General features: G+C 38.6%; 1 protein-coding gene across 2 annotated transcripts in view; it reads right to left on the bottom strand.

The window, feature by feature from the left end:
- The window catches only part of DYM (dymeclin), a 571,335-nt gene extending 550,234 nt beyond the window's left edge, over positions 1-21,101 (bottom strand). Inside the window, exon 1 of one of the 2 annotated variants that reach the window (XM_078153263.1) lies at positions 20,870-21,101. The gene's annotated coding sequence lies outside the window, so the exon portion shown is untranslated. The remainder of the gene's footprint in view (positions 1-20,869) is intronic. The other variant, XM_020985814.2, reaches the window with a different exon arrangement.
- Positions 21,102-24,074: the final 2,973 nt, after the last annotated feature.

The raw sequence follows: 24,074 nt of genomic DNA, 5'->3' as shown, positions 1-24,074 counted from the left end.
ATTATACTAAACCTTCCAACTATACCCTGATTCAAAGGGGGAAGGGGAAGGGAAGCAAGGAGATACCATCAAGTCATTTAAGACACCTCCCAAATACAGTGACTTATAAGTAACTTCATCTGACTTGTGACCATCAGAGAAGGAAAAACATTAGTGGCCAACAGAGAAACATTAGACTTAAAAGACAGAACTCGGGGGCCCAGCTCTGCCACTCACTACAATCAAGGGGTGTGTGTGACCACAAACAAGTCACAACTTATCTGGGCTTCAGTTTATCAATTATAAGTAAGGAATGTTTACCATGAAAGACTTAAGAACTCTGATCAAAGCAATGACCAACCATGATTTGAAAGCACTGATGAAAAAGCAAGCTACCCAGCCCACTTCCTGACAGAGGTGATAAACTTAAAGTGCTGTCTGAGAAAAATCTTTTTTGGACATGGACAATGGGTGAATTTGTTTTGCTTGACTGTGTGTTTTTGTCACAAAAGCTTTGAGGTTTTTTTTTTCTTCAGTGGGGTGGAGTGGAAGGGAAAGCAACTTTAAGTAAAAAAAAGTTTTTAAAAATCAAATGAGAAATGTACAAACTATAAGGTGCCATACAATTACAAGGCTTTATTATAATTTTTTTCAAATAAACTAAAAACTGGAAGCACTAGACTCAATCTCCTATCTTAAGTGGCATATAACAATCTTACTTCTCAGTTTCTCTTACTCCTGTCTGTAAAAGCTATTGACTTACTTCACTTGGAGGCTCTATCCTGAGATAGTTAAATGTATTTTACCACCCTAGCCACACCTACTTTGGAAATTTCAAATATCAAATATTTGCACTGAAGCAGTTTCCAGATAAATACTTTATGGATCCATGATCTTTCCTCCTATTCAAACCTTCTCAAACTAGGTAATTCATGTCCACATCCACCAATTAACCTGAACCTTCAAAGAAGTTGTACCTAAAGCACTGGAAGCCTTGCTAAAAGGCATCCTTATTGGATGCCTTTTAAAATTCGATGGGCACCAGCATAGCCTGCCACTCCACCTTCTTTTCCAACTGGACAATACTAATTACATCACACATACTATTCTTCCTCCTCAAGCCCCTGACAGAATTTTGAGGTAAGAGAATGTTTCATTTTTGTCTTTCTATCCCCAGTCTAGCATAGTCCCTGGCACATATTTAATACTTAGTTTATTATTTCTGTTAATGGGACAACTATTCTCCAAGTCACCCAGATTCAGAATTCCAAACCAATCTTTTATTTTTCTCTCTGCCTTCACATTCATTCAGTAATCCTGTTGATTTATCCTTTGAGTTGTCTGGAGTTGTGAACTGATCCAACCATTCTGAAAAGCAATTTGGAATTATGCCAAGGACATGACTAAAATGTTCAAATCCTTTGACACAAAAATCCCATTAGATCCCATTACACCCAAGAAGGTCAGTGACAAAAACCAAAGTAATTGTATATACCAAAATATGTATAGTAGACTTTTTTTTAAGTAGGAAACAGCTAGAAACAATGTAGATGCTCATCACCCGTGGAATGGCTAAACAAATCTTCGTACGTGAAGGTAATGGAATATTACTGCATTGTAAGAAATAAATGAATATGATGAAGACAAAAAAGCTATAGAAGACTCATGTTAACCAATACAAAGTTAAGTGAGCAAAAAGAGGAATGCAATACATATAATGACTACGACAATGTAAATAGAAAAAAAAAATCAAAACTTAGTGCCATGATGTGAGAATAACACCTTCATTCATTCTTTCCAGAGGTGGGTGACCTTCCAAAGTTAAATGTATAACTCTCAACAAAATGTTATATTTGATTGAACAATTTATACAACAATGTAGTAGAGACACACAGCTTTGAAAAACTCAGAAACTCAGCACCAACCATAATTCTATAGATGATATGTAATTTCTAATGAAACATGCTACCCATCTCCTGATAGTGAGGCAAGACTCAGAATCCAAAATGAAATACATATATATGTCATTTGGACTCTAAGCCTCTCACTTCACTATTAGGAGGTAACATGGTTCATCATTAGTCTTAAATAATTTATATATATATATATATATATATATATATATATATATATATATATATATATATATATATGTGTGTGTGTGTGTGTGTGTGTGTGCGTGCACATATATATATGTATGTGTATATAAGTAAATGCAAATTTTTTTTTAGACATGGCCAACATGGAAATCTGTTTGGCTATATATTTGTAACAGGAGTTTTGTTTTGTTTTATTTTTCCTTCCCAACTGGACTGAAGGGACAGAGAGCAGATTTTTGCTAACTGAAAAATAAAATGTAATTTTTAAAAAAGAAACATGCAACAAGATTTTCAGGAAGATATCCCCACTTTGAAGGGCAACATGTTAAACTGACGCCATCAGCAAGTTCTTCTTTATACTAACACCTAGCCTCTAAATCCCACATGCTAGCCTTTCAAATTCTGAGTCTCTCCTGAGTCTACACTAGGCTAGGTGCCTAGTTCCTTCAGCTACTCCTCATGCAATCTAATTTCCATACTACTCACCATTCTGATCAGTCTTATCCTGGTAGTCTACAAATCTGTCAACATCCCTCATAAGTTACACTGACCAGTCAGATAAAATATCCTACAGATGTGGTTGTTACAATGCAATGCAAAGCAGAATCAGACTATCTCTTCCCTTCATCTAGATAGTTGTAATCCTATTAATGAAATTTAAGACTGAATTGTCTGCTTTTTATCACCTTTAAAATACATTTTGAGGGGCAGCTAGGTGGCCCAGTGGATACAGCACCGGCTCTGAGGTCAGGAGGACCTGACTTTAAATGTGGCCTCAGACTAAACACCTGACACTTATTAGCTGTGTGACCCCGAGCAAGTCACTTAATCCCAATTGCCTTTAAAAAAAAATACATTTTGAAAGTGAATCACGGTAAATTAAATAGACAGTTTGACAACCCTCAATCTTTAACAAAGTTATTGGCATATTTTTAAAATGCAAGTTACAAAGTATTTCTCATTGTATAAAGTTACTAACAAGGCAATAATCAAGTCTTGTCAGAAAAGAAATGAAATTCATATAAACTACAATTCTTCCATAGAGATATTAAAGAGTTTGGTTCAACTATTGTTCGTATTCATGCATTATCATAAGTTCATAACAAAGTATTTTTGTAAAAATAAAATAGCAGTGGACTAAAATACATAAAGGACAAAAGCTGCTGTATTCCTCAGATTTGAGGAAGGATGTAAAAAGGGATCTTTTTTTGGGGGGGGATAAATGTTGGAGAAAAAGATTGTTTCTAAAACAAAAAATATAACAATTATATTCTATTTCTGAAAGGTAAAGAAGTATAGGCTTAATGTTGGACCATTATTTACAATAATTATATGAATAAAATTATTTATAATCCATAATTAAACTTACAATTAATTATAATTTTAATTAACTTTATAATTAAATGTATTTTAATTTATAATTAAAATATTTATAATTTATTTAGTGAAACTTGTGTAAGTAAAAGAGCAAAGACAGCAGACACATAGCTTTGAAAAACTCAGGAACTCTGGTAAGGATCAACCATAATTCCAGAGGACTAATGATGAAACATGCTACCTATCTCCTGATAGTAAGGTGAGAAACTCAAGAGTCCATAATGAAACATACATATACATATATATGTGTGCATATATACATACATCTCTAATAACTACAGTTAAGCATAAAACCTACATATACATATACACATAAGTATGTATATGTATATATTTCATTCTGGAATATAAGTCTCTCATCTCACTATTAGAAGGTGAGTAACATGTTTCATTATTTACTCAAAAAAAAAAAAAAGGGTCCCTTTTTACATCCTTCCCCAAATCTGAGGAACATGGCAACTTCTGCCCTTCACATATTTGAGTACACTATTTCACTTTTACAAAATCTTACAAATGGCTAGTTCATTGATCCCAGAATTTCAGTGTCACTGAAATACCTACAGTCAAACATTTAAAAAAAATGATTAAGAGGTTTCTAAAACTCTTGTCAATCTCATGAAGAAATGAGTAGCCCAGTGAATAGAGCACCGGCCCTGAAGTCAGGAGGATCTGAATTCAAATACAACCTCAGACCAAACATTTGACACTTACTAGCTGTGTGACCCTAGGCAAGTCACTTAACCGCAACTGCTTGAAAACAAAGAAAAAAAAAAGAAAAAGAAATGACTAGCCCTGCTAAACAAACACATCAAGGCCAGAATAGCTAGAGTTCATCTGTTAAACACATAGATGAAAAAAATGCTTATTATATTTTATTAGTTGAAAGTAGTATTTTTGTTAGATCAGCAGGACTCTCTCAGGAGACCAAAGTTTAATTCCTACCTCTGCCATGGACTTATATTCACCCTCTCTGTACCTCAAAAATACAACTAATACCAGAGAGCAAAATGTGAGAATCTGAGTAATTTGTTCTTCAGGAGTTAAGTAGGTCACTCTTTTACCTTTTCCATGAGCCCAGTGAACATAAAAAGCTATCAGTCTAAATACAGCATAGCCTCAAGAGTGTAGGCAAGTGAATACAGACTTTCAGTTCACTGATTTTTTTCGCCTCTGGAATAACTCATGCTTCAGTGAACAGCAGCACTAAGAAACAACTTTAACAGATCCTGCCAGTCAAACATTTTAAGTTTCACTTTCCTAACTACCAGAGAAAAACACAGAGGAAATAGGGAATGGAAATAACTGTTCAGTTCAGCACCACTCTGAAACTTCAACTGAACAGCAACATAAAGTAGATCAAGAACATAAAATGTATTTAAAGACAGAAGTCTCCAAAGACGTATCTACTTATTTCTACATGATATATTATAAAAATTATTATTATTCTTTAGCTTAAAGTCAAACAGTACAACAAGGTTAGAGTGATTTTTACTGATCCATTCCTTTTTCTGTAAGGTTCAACTTAAAATGCATTAAAATTAGTCCAAAAATAATTTGTAAAAAGAAGTTTGACTTCATCATGTGCCTGTATCAGGTTGACAGGATCTCTCAACTTTCAAGAGAATCCTTTAAGGAAATTTAGGGGCTTTTTAACGCTGAAATGGAAATGTTAATTCCATTTTCTGCAGTCTACTTTCCACAAAGCACTGAACTTGAATATCTTCTCCAACACAGAAAGAGACTTATCTGTACGCTCAAAAAGCACATCTCAGTCTTGTCTTTATTTGTAAATTTTGGCTTATCTACTTGCATTTTACTTTATATAGTGGCATCTTCTAAGCATTTCCAACCACTCTTAGCAGACTGCAAATAGAGATAACTACAGAACTCACCTTGAAAGCCAAGATTGAAATCCATTTTAATTTCCATTTTTCTGACCTTTATTTTATAGCTCACAAGTGAATTATACAGAAGCCTCTCTACAACATGATACTGCTGAGGAGTCAAAATGCAATAAAAGGTAGGATGAACTGAATAAAAGTTTGGTCTTCCAAGGAGCTCTGCTCTCATGGCTTCAACAATCACTTCTACTTGATGACTCGAAGAAAACTTTATCTCCAGTCCTGATCTCTCTCCCCAGCTCCAGTCATAAATGACTTCAACTTGCTACTGGAACTGTTACTTCACTTCAAAATCAAACATCTCTAAAACACTACCCATAATCCTCTGCCCCAAACAACAAACAAAACATTGTCAAGATATCTCTATTTATGGCAATAGTACCATCATTCTCCCAGTCATCTAGGCTTAAATTTTAGAATTATCCTGAATTATTATTCCTTCCCTCTCTGGGGCTCCCACAGCCAATCAGCAAATCCAATGAACTGAGTCATCCTGCAAACTGTCTCTTGAAGCCACCTGTTCTTTTAATTCCCACTAGTACTATCCTACTCTAAACTACTCTACTCCCTTGTCTCATACCTGGATTGCTGAAATGGTGGTCGTCTTTTTTTTTTTTTGACTAAGAAATGGGGTTAAGTGACTTGCCCAGGGTCACACAGCTAGTAAGTGTCAAGTGTCTGAGCCCAGGGTTTGAACTCAGGTCCTCCTGACTCCAGGACCAGTGCTCTATCCACTGTGCCACCTAGCTGCCCCTGCAATGGTCTTCTAATAGCATTTTTGACCTCTAATTTCTCATACTTGGACACAACTATGTGGTTGACCTTCCTAAAACTCCCCATTCTAACACTTCTCCCTTCTGCTAAAAAACCTTCAATGGCTCTTTGCCTTATAAGATAAAACCCAAATTCTTTATTCAAGACCCACCACCTAACTTTCCAACCTAACTCCCACTATGATCCTTCAACCATTTTAATTTAAACAACTGGTCTACTTACTATCAGGGCAGCTAAGTGTTGCAGTAGATAGAGCATCAGCCCTGGGGTCAGGAGGACCTGAGTTCAAATCTGGCCTCAAACACTTACTAGCTGTGTGACCCTGGGCAAGTCACTTAATCCTGTTTGCCTCAGTTTCCTCATCTGTAAAATGAGCTAGAGAAGAAAATAGCAAACCACTCCAACATCTCTGCCAAGAAAACCCTAAATGGGATCACAAAGACTTGGACAAGACAATTCAACAACAACTACTTATTATCCCCCAAATATATCAGATTTATTTCCCCTCTTACCTTTGCTCATACAGTGCCTCTTATCTCTTATATTCTCTCTACTCCTATCTTAATCCTTCCCATGCCAAGGAAGCAATTCAATGCAATTTTCCAAACATCTATCCCATGCCTCCTAATACCTATAGACTTATGCTAGATATTGGGGATACAAATACAAAAACTAAAAATGTCCTTGCCCTCAAGGAGCTGGCATGCTATTGGTTGGTATCTCATGCTGTCAGTGTTGTTGTTCAGCTGTGTCCTATTCTTCCTGACCCCATTTACTTCTCCAGCTCATTTTACAGATGAGGAAACTGAGGCAAACAGGGTTAAGTGACATGCCCAGGGTCACAATGCTAGTCAGATTTGAACTCAGAAAGTCTTCCTGATGTCAGGCCCAGCGCTCTACCCACTGTGCCACCTAGCTGACCACATCTCTTGTACATAAGATAAATAAAATGAAGATAATCTGAAGAGAAAGATTGCACTAACTAGTAACAGACTGAAACATTCTTTGAGGCATAAGGAAGGAGGAATTGCAATGTGGATGTGAGGGATAATCTGTGCAGAGGCACTGAGATAGGAAATGAAATGTAGACCCTAGGAGGTACCTAGCAGATCCGTGTGATAGGGCTCAGAGTACACGAAAGTGATTAATGAAAAATTAGAAAAGAATTTGTGAAGGGTCTTAATTGACAACCTAAGGAATTTATTTTATCCAAGACATAGTAAATAACCACTGAAGATGCTTAAACAGGGAGTGCCATTCAATTCAGTCAGCCCTTATTATATGCCTACTACATCCAAGACACTGTGTTAAACGGTGAAGATATAAAGAATTATTCTGTCCTACTGAGGAATACAATGGTTTAAAACAAATTTTAAAACACAGTGTATAACTTGAAGAGGAAAAGCACCTTTGCAACTAAAGTGATTAGGAAAAGGTTTCTATAGTAAGAGTCACCTGAGCTGAGCCATGAAAGAAGCTAAGGATTCTAATGCAGAGGAAATGAATTCCAGGCCTTAGAGACAACCTGTGCAAAGGCCTTCATGTGGCAAATGCAAAGCAAAGTTCAGGAAACAGCAACTTGGCCAGTTTGGATATCATAGAGATTGCATAAATAGTAAAGTGAAATAAATGTAGAAAGGCAGGCTATAGCCAGACTATGTTAGGCTTTAAATGCCAAGCTAAGGAGTTCATATTTTATCTTGCAGGCAATGGGGAGGCACTAACACTTGTTGAGTTAGAGAGTGATGTGGTCACTTTAGAAGATAATTTTGGTGTGGAGGGTGGATTTAAGAGAGACTGATAGCAGAGAGACCTATCGGGGTCTATCACAATAGAAGCAAGAGGTGATAAGGGCCTATATGGGATGGTGATAATCTCAACAGGGAGAAGGAGATAGATATGAGAGATGTTCTGGAGTCAATACTGACAAGACTTGGCAAATGACTGGATACTGAAGGAGAGAGGGAGAGTGGAAGAAAAATGAAGAGCTGAGAATGACTCAATCAGTAGTACTTATTAAGTACCTACTATCTACCAGAATTATGCTAGGCACTGGTACACTGATGCATCCAGGACACTAACACAAATGATATAATCAGATCTGTAACACAATCAGACTTAAGAGTATTTGCACTGCATGAATTATATGTAGAATAGACTGAAGAGGAGAAAGCCTTGAGGCAAGGGACCAATTAAGAGGCTATTGCAATAGTCCCAGGTGAGTGGAAATGAGGAACTGCACAAACATGCTGGCAAAGACTGCAGAGAAAGTGATGGATATGAGACATATTGTGGAGATAGAACCAATAAGAATTGATCAATGATTATACATGGAAGGTGAGAAAGACCAGACGACAGCCATAATTAAAACAACAATAATAAAGCTGATGTCTAATGTTTTAAGCTTTAAAAAGCACTTTATCAAATTATTGGATCTTAATCCTGTGGGGCATGCTGCTACAGGTATTACTCCTTTTTTAGAGATAAGGAAACTGGGGCTCAGAAATCTTAAGTGATTTGCCTAGAGGCATACAGCTAACACTATTGGATGACAGATTCAAATCCAGGTCCCTCTCCTGACTTCAAGTACAGTGATGACAGGGAAGTTTCAAATCTAAGTGACTAGAAAGAGAACAGTACCAGTAAAAGAATTAGGGAAGTTTTCAGGAGGGGTTGATTTAGAAGGAAGGAGGAAGAAATGTGATTAGGATATCCAGAAAGAGATATATATAACAGGCAGTTGATGATGTAGAACTGAATTCTGGGATAGAAACTAAAACTGAACATAGAGGTCCCATGCATAGAGATGCTCTCATTTTCTCCTGAACTCCAGACTGGAATTACCCATCAGCTACCCTTTGGCACATCTTGAACTACATGACCCATAAGCAGCTCAAACTCAACATACCAAAAGCAGAATTGTCTTTTCCCCCAAACCCTCTCCTCTTTCCATTTTTCCTAGTACTGTTAAGGTCACCACCATCCTCTCAGTCCCACAGATAACTAACTTCAGTGAAATCCTTTACTTCTCAGTCCCACTCACTCTACATGTGCAATCTGTTGTCCAACCTTATTGTTTCAGCTTTCACAAAATTTCTTATATATGCCCTTCTCTCCATTCACATAGCTGCCACCCTGCTGCAGGCCCTCATCACCTCATGCCTAGATTACTGCAACAGCCTACTGCTTGGTCTCCCTGCCTCAAGTCTCTCCCCACTCCAGTCCATTCTCCACTCAATTGATAAAAGTGTATTTTCTAAAACTAAGGTCATATTCCTACACACATACTCAAAAAACTCCAGAGGCCTCCTTATTACTTCCAGGATCAAATATAAAATCTTCAGTATGGCATCTGAAATCCTTCACAATTTGGCTCTTCCCTACACTTTGGTTCTTCCCTATGTTTCCTATCTTCTTAGACTTTAAGTCCCTCCACATACTGAAAGATGCAGTGACAGTGGCCTACTCACTCTTTCTACTCCATCTTCAGACTCTGGGCCTTTTCATGGGCTATTCCCCAAGCCCAGAATGCACTCCCTGCTCTCTTTGTGGACTCAGCTCAAGTGTCACCTTCTGGAATAAGTCTTTCCTATTCCCCTTTCCTCCCACTTCTAAAGCCTTCCCACTTTCCATTTACAATATGTGTGTATATGTGTGTACCTTGGATGTACATGTTTATCTGCATGTTGTCTCTCCCATGCCTCTTTGGCTGACTGACAGAACAGATATGAGATAGATCAACACAGAAGAAAGACTTTGGAGGACAACCATAGTTTAGGGGTAGAAGACTGATGATGCTATAATAAAGGAGCCTAAAAAGAAGCAGTCAGTACAAGAAAAGATCACTAAAATGAAATCAAACTGATCAATTTGGAAAAGTAGAAGACTATTAGGATCAAATACTATAGTTACATCTCTATCTATATGTTGTCTAGACATGGTCTCTCACAAATGTTTTTGCTTAGTCGAACAGGAAGAATCAATCAATAGAGGGGGCAGGAAATGAAATGACACAAGGAAAAAAGATATCAAAAAATATTTTAAGGAAAAAGTTAAAAAAGCAGTCAAATGGACAGATAAAAAACTAGGAAAAAGCAAAGGGAAGAGAGAAACAATATTCAGGAAAAGGAGGTGGTCAAGAGTCAAAATCAAAAAGGCCATTTTTGTTATTATTCTGTTAATACTTATTTTTTAACAAATAGTATTTTGGAGGTTATAGATTTCTGTTTCTAGGTATGAGTTTCATTTTTCTTTGAGTATTTGTTTTTATTGATTATTTTTTTATTTTAAAAATGTTTACTTAAAAATATTCTTCCTCTCCTTTAAGGACCAATTCCAGTCCTACCACCACCACAAAGCCTTTCCTGATCATTCTAGTTCACTAGGATCTCTTTTCCTCTCAACTCCTATAGCACTTTTTGCCTAACGCTTATACTCGGGATAGTCCTTATATTATTGTATTTTAAAGGCTTATTTTTACATAATTTTATGCTTATGTATTCCTTCTCCAATTAGGTTATAAGCTCCATAAGATAGAGAACAAAAATTAGTCTTTTGTATCTCCCACAGAACTTAAATGTTATATACTTAATAGATGCTCATTAAAATCTGTTAATTGAATTGATGAAGTACCTAAATAACTAAAATGTTTGTAAAGCTCTTTGCAAACCTAAAAACCCTATATAAATATTAGCTCTTATTATTACTTAATAAGTGCATGTAACAGTAGTAGCTTATTGCTTTCTACCATGCATCTAATGACTTATCCCAAGATTTTTTAAAAGTCCCTAAACCAGAAGTATTTACGTGGATTTGAAAGGCACATAATTATTGAATTCCATTCCATCAAAGACATACACATAAGAAAAAGATGTAAAAGATATGTTGCTGAACTAGAACGTCACTGCAGCAAACTTATTTCCTACACAAGTCACACTACGGACTATTCTCTCCTCTATACCTCTTGCTGACATTTTTATCCAGGTGAAATAAAATTAAAATGGTCAAAGGCATCCATAAAAGAAAAAAGAAGTCCCAAAAGAACAGTCCCAGATGTTTACAAGTTGGGAAGAAAAGTCCCATCTCCATGGAGTTGTCTGTGTGATACTAGGGGGTTCACTGACTTATTTTCCTCACCCATTACCTCCCTGAGTCATGGACCAACTTCCAGCAGCTTAGGGAAACCCTTCACTGTTCTGCACTTAAGGCAATTAGCCCAATTCATTGTATCCTAGAGTTGACTGATGACAATTCAAGAATCAAGAGTGGCTGGAGACCAAAAGAAGGTCAATTTTTTAATCTTTTTAAAGGGGCATGAGTGTAACCAATTGTAGAGGTACTAAAATAATCCAATTTGTAAACATGTAGAGTAAGTTTTTTTTCTTTTGTCTGACTTGACACTTCCAATCCACAAATGAGTGACACATAAGCTGGATCTCACAATCCAGACAATAAGTAATCCATAGAGTCATGACTAATGCTTCAAATCAGGGTATACATATCAAGAGGTGCCCCCCACACACACCCAGGGAGATATTTTCTTCTTTTACCTAGAAGATGGAAGTGACCATACTTTCAAGTACATAAGTGGCACCAAATTGAGAAGAGTTATTAACATCTTAGGAGACAGGAACAGAATTCAAGATGACCTTAACAAAAGTAGACTGACATTCTATAGTGATCATGCAAGAGTAGTTTTTTTTTGTTTGTTTGTACTGTTTTTTAGTATTAGAGATAGGGATAGGCATGAATCAACAGAAAAAGTCTTTGGGGCATGGGGGGGGAGCAGGAAATGAGAATAATTTAGTGGACCAACCATGACATTAAGGTTCTGTTGGGGATCTGTAAGGATGTAGAGGACCACAGGCTGTTCATGAGGTCTCACTGATGGGTGGAGGCCCCTCTCGGGTGATTGATCTATGAGCAAGATTGCCTAGTTCAGTGCTCCATTCTATGCATCTCTAACTTCCCTAGTTACTCATTAGTCATTAACAGTGTATTTGTGATTGGTGGTAGATATGTGCACGGACTGTGCGTGCACTGTCCTTGAGCACAGCATGGGTTATATACATCATTGTAACTTGAGAAAGAGTTCCTGTTATTTTACTATATAAGTAAGTGCTTTGCTAAAAATAAACGGAGTTGCTGCCATCTTTTCTCCCGCCTCATCAATGCGTGCTCGGAGTGAAAGATCAAGCTGGTCTTGATTCTTCAGGTGATTGGGAAATCCTAGCTCCTAGGTAGGCTCTGTAACCAAGTGAACTAGCTGTGCACAACAAACTGGCGCCCAACGTGGGGCTGCACTGCTGCCATGAAGCTGCACTGAAGATATGGAGAGTAAGACAGCTGCATGAAACAGTCAGGAAACGTCTGGACCAAGAAGACGCGCCACCCACATCAAGACACCAAGGTATGTTGGAGCCAGGCAGCCTCCTTGTGAGAGGTCTCCGAATCACATCCCGTTGCAAGATACAGAGTAGTAAGAGAATTTCTTGCCATGGGGCAAAGTTTAGGTAAACTCTCAGATAAGGAACAGAATATTAGAGTAATATATCAAGTGATCATGGAACAGGGGTGCTCGGTAACTCCCAAGAAAATAAGAGTTTCTAGACATTATTGATATAACATCTCCATGGCTTCCAAGGGAAGGGAGTTTAGATTTAGAACCATAGAAGATAGTGGGGGAACAATTGACAGAATTTTATAATACCAAAGGCCTAAAATCAGTTCCCCTGGGCACTTTCACTATATACAATCTTATAAAAATGGGCTCGCAAGCTGACATACAGGGTGAGAAGAGAAAATTCCCTGCCTGTACTCAAACTTCTTCGTTGTGCTCAACTAACAATAGTAGAGCAAGCTCTCCTGAGAGAGAGAACAGACCTAAGACTTATAGGTTACATCCTGACTTAGCTGAAGCTTCAAAACTCCCTCCACACTCTCCATACCCTGAGCTGTTAGATAGACTCAAGCAGCATTATGAGAGGTCCCTATACAACTACGGATTGTTTTGCCTTTTATAAAACCAAAACCTTACAAAAGATTTTGCCTGGTTTTAGAATACCATGGAAAGAAAAGATAAAATAAAATAAGAATAGTATTATTTCATTTGTGTAGGGAATTTCTGACAAGTTTCTCGCTTTTGGATTCTCCCTGTCATTTTGTTCTGTTTGTCTGTGTCTGTGTGAATGATGGTCTGTGATTAATGTTTATAATTTATTTGATCTTTCACTGCCAGGCAGCCAAGGGCTGCAACTGGATTCTGAAATGCTGATAGTGACTTTCTCCCCTTCCTCCTCCCTAATACCAGCCGCATTCCCGGGAGCGGGTGGATGGGGGAGAGAATGGGAGAAAAAGTACTTCATTATTTAGGTTATATAATTTGACAAAAGACAAGAAAGTTTAAGCATACAGGAATAAAGAAAAGTATGGACTGAAAGAATAATATAATCTGTTTGCATGAATAGCAGGAATAGATGATTTGAGAGTAAAAGATTTGGAAACTTTTGGAGAAAAAATTCTCTTTCTTTTTTGCATTCTAGGGCTCTGGCCAAAGCTTTGGGTATAAGATTGAAAGATTACGTTGAAAAATATTCTCTTCCTTTCTCTCGAATTCCAACCCTGGCCAGGTTGGGATTGGGGAGAAAGAGGGAAAAGATAAGAAGAAGTTTCCTCTTCAGATCAAAAAGAAAAGTTTTTAAGTATTGGAACACAATCTAAAGATAATTTAATTCATTCATATTAGTAATATGCATGTTTCAAGTTTTAAAAATCTAGTCTCATTACAAATTGGTACACTTTTATGTGTTATGTCAAGCAATTTTTAATAATTTAGATGTTATTAAAATGTGAACTAAAAGAAACTGAAAGGTAGTGAGATAACTGTGTAAATTCAGCTAAATTATTTTATCAGGTCCGGTTAATCTTGTTCTATGATTTTTTATAACTGTCATTTAGAAAATCAGGTATTTCTGTCTTTATGATTAAAGAACAGCTTAGAGCTAAAACAATTTAACTATCACTCATGAAAATTACCAAATTGTTAACTAAGTTATTTGAAGTTACTGTTTTAAAGTTAAGACCTAGAATTTTTAATTACTTCTGAGAGAAAAGGAGGGGCACAAGGCAATTCCCTTAACTTTGTAAGCTTGACAAAAGCTCCTACCAGCTGTGTGCCAAGGTCATCTGCTCTGAGAAAAGAATTTGTTTATGTTATTGAGTTCCTAAACAATTCATTTAGCTTACTGAGAAATTGTAACTTTATATAAATAATTTCTAATAATTGGCTTTCTCACCAAGACAAGTTTAAATGTGGGAAAGAAAGGATGTTAAGTAAAATTTCTTATGTTGTAGACCTAGTAAATTTATTGCTTATTGCATTTCTATGAAAATAATTAACTGTATCTGGCTTTAAGCCATAATCAGTGAAACTTACTGCTTGAGGTAAAAGACTCTTAGAACTATAATTAACTTTGTTTTGAGTTTGAATTTGGGTATGGTTGTCTCATTAAATCAGTATTTCCCATTTTCCCTATTATGATCCTTTAAGGAGAAATGTTTCTTGCCATGTGCAAAAATTTTGTTCATAACACTATTAAACTTGTTAGTCAGAAATATTCCCAGACAAAAATAATTTATTATATGGATGATAAACTTTGCAGTTGTCCTACTACTACCAAACTCTCCTTATTAATGCCCAAGTTTTAACAAGCCTTTCAGTCTCATAGATTTATAATTACCCCGACAAGGTACAAAAGGTATCACCATTTGCTTACTTTAGGTATATTGTTCTACAGTCTACAAGCATACCACCAAAATGTTACAAATTAATCAAGATTCCTTGATAATTTTTAATAAGTTTCATACAGTTTTTATGGATATTAATTACTTTTAGCTTGTCTAATAAATCACCACTAATCAATTATTTTAAGATGAATTAAACTACTAGGATAACAGATAGCTAAAACTCAATTCATTTCCCCTTAATTTGTGGGCACGATATTTTACATTTACTGAGAGCTGTTATTTTCTCCAGCCCACTGTTTGTGCTTTTTCTATCCATAAAACTGAAAAAATACAAAATGAAATCTAATGAACTTGTTTGGGTTCCTTAAAATTCATCTGTTTTTGTTATTGCAAAGTAGTCAGGAAAATTAACAATGCTTTATGACTTTCCAGCCTTTGATAGTTATTGATTTAAAAGATTGCTTTTTTACTATTCCATTACAAAAAACTAAAAATGATACATTACATGGATGATGTTTTATGTGCTCATCCTAATCTTGAAGTGTTAGAAGAAATTTTACAAAAAACACAAGAATTGTTGCAAAGTCATGGGCTTCAAATAGCCCCAGAAAAGATTAAAAAACATCCACCATTTCAATATTTAGGCCATCAAATACTTCAAGAGAAAATAGTTTTACATCCACCAACAATAGACCTACAAAAATTGAAAATACTTAATGATTTTCAGAAAATTATAGGAGATATACAGTGGCTTCAGTCACAGGTTGGCATTCCAAATTATAAATTGATACCCTTGTATGATTGCCTTAAAGGTGATCCTCAATTAGATTCACCCTGGATACTGACCCCTGAGGCAAAGCAAATATTGTTGTACATTCAGGAACAAGTAGTTGGAGCACACACAAACAGGATTGATAGGCATGAAAGCATGGAAACCTCTATATTTAACACCCCAAATTCTTCAACAGCAGTAATACATCAGAAACAAAGGCTTTTAGAATGGGTATATTTACCATCTCAGTCAAAAAACACTTTAAGTAATTATATGGTCCTGATAGGGGACTTAATACACAAAATTGATAACAGATGTTTAAAATTATGTGGCATGCATCCGGAAGTCATATACCTTCCATTTTCTCAACAAATAATTGGAATGGCAATACAAACAATGCCCAACTGGCAAGTGAATATCAATTTGAAGCTTGTGTATGGAAAACCCCTTAAATATCATGCAGTCTTTGAGAACTGGCTTTGGATTCAACCTACACATACATCCGGTGAACCCGTAGACGGAATTAATGTCTTTACTGATGCCAGATAACACTGCCCAACATATACTTGATTGGCTAGATGAACTCCGTAACCCTTCTGATAACCTTGGACATTGGCTTATGTCTTTATTATCTTCTTTACTGCTATTATGTTTGCTATTGCTGGCCATGCTGTGTTCTGGACTGTGTTTGCTCAGGTGCAATGCGAATCAGATAAAGGACCTTGGGACTGAGCTTCATATGCTCCGTCTCCAGCAAAAACAAAAAGGGGGAGTTGTTGGGGATCTGTAAGGATGTAGAGGACCACAGGCTGTTCATGAGGTCTCACTGATGGGTGGAGGCCCCTCTCGGGTGACTGATCTATGAGCAAGATTGCCTAGTTCAGTGCTCCATTCTATGCATCTCTAACTTCCCTAGTTACTCATTAGTCATTAACAGTGTATTTGTGATTGGTGGTAGATATGTGCACGGACTGTATGTGCACTGTCCTTGAGCACAGCATGGGTTATATACATCATTGTAACTTGAGAAAGAGTTCCTGTTATTTTACTATATAAGTAAGTGCTTTGCTAAAAATAAACGGAGTTGCTGCCATCTTTTCTCCCACCTCATCAATGCATGCTCGGAGTGAAAGATCAAGCTGGTCTTGATTCTTCAGGTGATTGGGAAATCCTAGATCCTAGATAGGCTCTGTAGCCGAGTAAACTAGCTGTGTACAACAGAGTTCATTTATTCACAACAAGAAATTATTTAGTGCCTCCTATTTGCACAGCACTAACTTGGGGGGTGGGGAGAGACAAAGGAAATATAAAATATATATACTATGAAATCATGAAAAGCAGTATAAAAACAGCATTCCAAAATTCTTACTGAAATTTTAAAACTTACTTATTAAAGCTTAAATAAACTTATAAATAATACATATTATTTACAAATATAAATAAGCTAAATAAAGCTTAAAAAAGTAATGCTCAAAAATTCACTAAGGTTTTTGGAACATCCTTTATGAGTAAATAAATAAATGAAAATATCCTATACAAATAAAGGTTAAAAAAAGGATACCAACAATAAGTTCAGAGGGTGGGGTTGTTCACTATGGCACGAGCAGTCTAATGGCTTTACGGAAAAAATTAGGTCATAAGTTGCCTTTTGAAATAATAGATCGGCTTTGGAAGACAGAAGAACACTATTAAGAGAGAGAAGGAATAGAAGGTAATAAGTATTTATAAAGTGCCTACTAAGTGCCAGACACTGTGCTAAGTACTTTACAAACATTATCTCATTTGATCTTCACAACAACCCTGGGAGGTAGGTGCTTTATTTCCTCCATTTTACAGCTGAGAAAACTAAAGCAAACATTGGTTAACTGACTTGCCCAAGGTCACACAGGAAGTGTCTGAGGCTAGATTTGAATTCAGCCTTCTTGATTCCAAACTCAGCACTTTATCCACTGTGCTACCCTGCCTCTAGGCAAGGAAGACAGTCCAGACATTGTCCCAGAGTGCCAAAATTTAGAAGAACACCGCTCCTCTCCAGGCAATTTTTATGTGGCCCCCATGCCTGGTGGCCTTCTACCAGTCCCATGGCATAGTTCCTGGCATCTACATCATCTTGGACACTATCCACAACCAAGACCATGACACCTCACTGCCTCAATAGCCTTATGTTCTCCATTCATCCTAGGATGAATACTTTACTCACAACTTTATCTCCTACCTGCAGCCTCTCCCATTTCCATGTCCCTCTGGAGTCTGGAGATGAGGGGAACATGGATGGGGTATTGGCTGGTGGGTGCGAGACTGAATGACAGGTCACCATTCCCCTGACGTGACTCTAACCTAAATTGTTCACAAAAATGAAGGTAAATGGCTCACAAAAAAAACTCATATATATCACAATGAAAGTAAAGGCTACCATGTAGTAGAGATGGCATCCCAACATCTTCCAGAACTCTTTCAGACTTCTTCCCCACCCTAGATTCTCTCTGCTCTTTCCTCCAAGAGGGCCCTCCTGGCACCTCTCCAAGGTCTCTTCCTAAAGCCTTCTTCCCCAACCAACCTATGCCTACCTAAGGGGCCAGAATTCATACTTACAGCTCTGCCTAAAAGAAAGAAAGAACATGAGCAAAATCTTAGATTATCACATGAGGATGATGGGTTAGAAGGTCTATGAAAAGTATCTGGTTTATATAGAAAATTTATATTGAGAACCAGTTAAAGACAAGATAAGGTAGGTAGGGAGAGTCCAGAGCACAAAGATCCTTGAAAGTCACATTTGAATTTTGACACTTTTTCTTGACTCAGAAGTCTCCATTGGCTTCAAGACAGCCATGTGATGAAACTGATGTTTTAGGAAGGTTAGCCTGATGGCTCTACTTATGATGGGCTAGAGAGAGGAAGAGATTGTGGTGATACCTTACCTGCAAGAAGAATAAAGAGGAAGGCATAGAGGTGAAAGATGTTTTAAAGGAAGAATTAGAAGCAGCAAACATTCAGACAAAACTCAATGAAAAAAACTCCCCGATAAGAAGAGGAGCATTGAAATTGACTACTGAAACTATGGGGGTTTTTTAAGAGTAAAATAGACAGGTGACACTAAAAGAAAGTACAGTCCTATCAGGAAGCAAAGCACTGAACTGGATGATTTTTTAAGGATCTTTTCACCTTTAGGAGTCAGTGAATCCTCTCCCTGCCAAAAAAGCAAAGAGAAGCTGATGCCTATCTTTCTACTTGGTTTTTCAGAACCAAAGCAATTCTCAACTATACTAACTCAGGTCAGGTAAGGAGACTTGAAGAAGTTAAGAATAACTTGGGGCTGATGTCTCTTATTTACTCTACTTGAAAGTATATTCTTACTTTAACTATACAAGTTATCTTATCATTCCTATCTCATCTCTAGTATAGGGGCTATACTATTTCCCAAGTGGTCATCTATCTTGCAATGTCATGTTCTATACAGGGGCCAGGCCACATGTGTCAAACATTCTGCCACAAAGACATAAGGCAACCCAGCTAACAGTTTACAAGGAATTTCAGTATATATAACTACAAGAATGTATAATATGTAGCAATGCTGTATACATTCAAAATCTGTAAATTCAAGAGTTTTCCTCATTCCTTTTCTATAAAATGTATCAAAAAATGAAATTGTCTTTACTAGCTTTGGCAATTCTCATTATCTATTACTCAAATTAAAAGAAGACACTTTCATTACAAAACAGCGGTGAAAGAAATCATCCACAATATTTATCTCCAGACACAACTGTAGAGAAACAGACATAAACAACATATGCATTAGCCTGCTGACCATTACCATCTAAGATAGAAAGGAACAACCAAAGTGTCCAACTATTTAAGGTACTATATTACATCACAATATGTGCCAGTTTGCTTTCACTCCAGTGCTTTTCCTTCATACCTAAGAAAAAAAAGTGATCCAAAGTTCTTGCCCTCATCTTACAGAAGTATAAGCCTACGTAAACAAAGTAAATGAAACAATGAAGTTAGCAGGACCAACTAGAAAAACCAGGAAATAATTAGATGAATTTTTTTTTCTTCTGTTAAACAAGAGTATTTATATTCTCTACTTGCCTAATACTCAATGGATCACACATTCTAAGACGTCTTTTCCTCAACAATTTAAATACATCTATTTTTTAATACAGCTCATAATTTATTTTCTGTTCTCGTCCCAGCCCAACTAGATTAATTCTCTGCATCCAAATCAGCTTCCAAGCCTCAACAATTCTCACAATCTCCCCATTGCACTTAGATTACTGTTTTACAGTTTCCCTCAATTCCATTTGGCACATATATTTCCCATACTTCTGGTTAACTACTTCACCTTCCCCTTAATTCAAACCACATCAATTATTTTCTCCATTTACATCTAAAGTCAACTTCAATTCCTAAAGACTGTCCCTCCTTACCCCTTACGAACCCCACTCCTCTCCTTGACTGAATTCTCTTGCACCTCACAACCTCTCCTTTCATCACCCTTCAATCAGTCCTTCAATGCTCCGCTCCTCACTCTCACGTTGTCAACAATGCCTTATAAACTCCTATCACCACTTTCCTACTCACATCAGTACCAGCAACCACCCTACCTACTCTTCTCCCATAACTTTCTTCCTTCCCTCTCCCACTTCCCTATCTGACGCCCCATCTGAGGTGTCCTCCAAACCATCCTCATGCACCCACTTATCATTGTCCCTAAACCACTAATTCAGCTCCCTACTTCCCTACTCCTTTACAGCTCGCCTCACCTCATGACCCCTGAAGCCAAATTCCTGTCTTTTCACTCCATCCAGTCTCACTCGTATCACTCCATCACCTTCGACCCCTCCCTCCCTCCACACCGGCCCACTGGAACCCTCCCTTCTCTATATCTGCCTGCTCGGGACCCCTCCTTCCCTCCACATCTGCCTACTTGGGGACCTCCTCCATCCACATTTAACCACTCGGGGCCCTCCTTCCCCCGCATCTACCTCCTTAGGACCCTGCCCTCCACGTCTGCCTCCTGAGAGCCCCCTTCCGCCTCTGCATCCTCGGGACAGCCCCTCCCCCACATCTGGACACTGGCTCACAACCCCCCCCCAGCCCCAGCTCGGCAGAGGTTCCCCGGACCCCCTCCCCCGGCGGTCTGACAGCTCCCTGGGTCCCGGTTCCGGTAGGGGCTCCGCGGGAAGGGACAGCTCCGCCGCGCCGCCGCCCTCCCTCCTCACCTGACTCGGGTGAGTCCCGACTCCCGCACCGCGGGCTCCGAGGAGGGTAGTTGGGGCAGAGAGGCCGCCGCCGCCGGCCCGAGGAGGCGCGCGCCTGCTCAGTCCTCCATCTTTCCACGTCGCCCGGCTCCCTCTCGCAGCCCGCCAGCCTGCGTCCACCCGTCCGCTCTCCCTCTCCAGGTCTCCGTGCCTGTGCGGAGGGGTAAGGGGGTGGGCCGAGGGAGGTGCCGACGCGCACAAACTGCCGGGGAGGCGCGGGGAGGCGGGGCTTGTGGAGACGCGGCATGTTGAGTCACGTGGACGAGGCGCCGAGCTCCGCTTTCTGCGCCCTGAAGGATGCTGGGAAATGGAGTCCGCTTTAGAAGACATCCACGTGTGCGTGGCGCCTGTCATAGAATCCCAGGATCCCAGATGGCCCAGGCAAGCGGCTGCGCTCTGGTAAATATTTACCATCCGGTTCTGGGCGGAGGACGTACTCACGACACACTTTTCCGTTTCATCTACATTATTAACATTTTCCCTATCCCTTTCTTAAGTCTAGACGGTCAACAAAGCAATAAATAAAGCCCTGATTTGTAGCGTTTGCCGATTTCCATGGTGTGAATGCTCATCCTGGAAACTTTACCATGGGTTGGAGCTGGCAGGATCAGGCTCCGGTGCACCACTGGGTGCAAGGCCCCCTAGAAGCCAGCTGGGACCGGTTCCAGAAAGGCTAAGTGACTTTCCTGGCACCAAGAGACTTCGGTAGGGTGGAGAGGGTGCTAGATCTGGAGGGAGGAAGATTTGGATTCAGACAATAATGAGGAATGCTAGCCACCTTGTGACAGACAGGTGGTGGATATAATGCGCAAGTGAATCACACATTTTAGGGGAATTTGTTTTGCTTTACTTGAAAGAAAGTCTTCTCTCTGAAATAGGTGGAAGAAAAAGTAAATGCTTGGTAGTAAAAAAATATACTTTCTAAAAATTCCACTCAGATTCCTAATTGTTGTTTGGCACAGGATCACACTCTCCTAGCCTGTTTCCTCATCTATGAAATGAAGGTAGTAGTGTCTACTTCATCGAATTATTGTGAGAATCAAATAAGATCAAAAATGTGAAGTGCTTGCAAATCTTAGAGTACTATACAAATATAAGCCATTATTATCATTCTCCAAACTCCCAGAAAAGCAGGTCAGAGTTTTGAGCTCACAGCCTTTGACTCCAAATTCAGCACTCTTCCCAACTGCTCCTTGGCTGGGATTCCTCTTTGTTTGCTTGCTGTTCTGTCTGGAGATTCTGCACTGACATCGAATCAGGAAATCTGAGATATAATTGGAAAATCCATCCTGCCACCTTTTGTAGAATATATATATATCATTTCTTTTTTTAGTTAATTTATTTATTTTTAGTTTTCAACATTAATTTCCCCAAGATTTTGAGTTCCAATATTTCTCCCCATCTCTCCCCTCCCCCCCAGACTTCCAGCATTCTGAATATCCCTTCCCCTGATCTGCCCTCCCTTCTATCACCCTCCCCCCCTTCTCTTATCCTCTTCCCCTCCTATTTTCCTGTATATCCATGATTATATACATGGATATACAGGATTATATACATGATTTCTGAGATGGTCATGCATTCTCTGCCTGAATACTTTCAATGACAGGTAGCTCTCTACCTGACAAGCAGAGCAGGTCCATTCCGATGTTGATCAGTGTTATTTGTCTTAGTTCTCGCTTATATTGGGTTGGAATCTGTCCCCTCCTTTTATTTTATTTTATTTTATTTTAGGTGATTGGGGCTAAGTGACTTGCCCACGGTCACACAGCTAGTAAGTGTCAAGTGTTTGGTCTGAGGCTGGATTTGAACTCAGGTCCTCCTGACTTCAGGGCTGGTGCTCTATCCACTGAGCCACCTAGCTGCCCCTGTCCCCTCCTTTTAAATTCTATACATTGTTTCTAGTCATGCCCTCTGGAACAAAACAAAGTCTACTGGATTGGGAGAACATGATTTGGGATCAAAGCTCTACTAGTAAGAATTATGATTGGGAAGTCATCTCATATTCACCTAGTTTCCTCATCTGTGAAATGAGGGGATTGGAATAGATGATCTATAAAGTCTGTAACAACTCTCTATCCTGTGATTCCATTCCTTCTAATGGACTCAAAGCCTTATTGTGCACTGGAAGGAAGTTTAGAGATTATCTAGTCCAAGTGAAGGCCAGAGTACCCAAAATACTTCATCCAGGAAGTTCCTATCAGAGCTGGAACTAGAATAGAGTTACTTGCTAGGAGCAACTTGTATAAATTTATTTATTTTTAGTTTTCAACATTTACCTCCACAAGATTTTGAATTCCAAATTTTCACCCCATCTTGCCCCTCCCCCCCCCAAGATGGCATGCATTCTGAATACCCCTTCCCCTAGTCAGCCCTCTTTTCTGTCTCTCCCTTCCTTCTCTTATCCCCTTCCCCTTCTGTTTTCCTGTAGGGCAGGATAGATTTCTGTACCTCATTTCCTGTATTTCTTATTTCCCAGTTGCATGTGGAAACATTTTTTTTAAACATGTGTTTTTAAAACTTTGGGTTCCAAATTTTCTCCCTTCCTCCCACCCCACCCACCCTCACTGAAAAGGCAAGCAATTCAATACAGGCCATACACGTGCAGCTATGCAAAACTTCCATAGCAGATATGTTGTGAAAAACTAACTCTATTTCCCTTAATCCTATCCTGTCCCCCCGATTTATTCTATTCTTTCTTTTGACCCTGTCCCTCCTCAGAAGTACCTCCTTCTGATTACCCCTTTCCCAATCTGCCCTTCTCTCTATCATCCCCCTGCTCTCTTGTCCCCTTCCTCCCCTATTTTCCTGTAGGGTAAGACAGATTTCCATACCCAATTGAGTGTGTATGTTATTCCCTCCTTAAGCCAAATCCTATGAGAATAAGATTCCCTCATTTCCTCTCTCCTTCCCCCATTTCCCCTCCACTGTAAGAACCTTTTCTTGTCTGTTTTGTGCTAGATAATATGCCCCATTCTACCTCTCCCTTTCTCCTTCTCCCAGTATAATCCTCTCTCACCCCTTAATTTTATTCTCCAGATATCACCCCTTCATCTTCAACTCACCCTGTGCCATCTATCTATCTATCTATCTATCTATCTATCTATCTATCCATACATACATATAATTTTTTCCCCTCCCACTACTCTAATACTGACAAAGGTCTCAT

Source organism: Phascolarctos cinereus, unplaced genomic scaffold, assembly GCF_003287225.1.
Source record: "Phascolarctos cinereus isolate Bilbo 61053 unplaced genomic scaffold, phaCin_HiC Scaffold_4;HRSCAF=312, whole genome shotgun sequence".
NCBI classification, from domain to species: domain Eukaryota; kingdom Metazoa; phylum Chordata; class Mammalia; order Diprotodontia; family Phascolarctidae; genus Phascolarctos; species Phascolarctos cinereus.
This window is presented reverse-complemented; position numbering and strand designations above follow the sequence as displayed.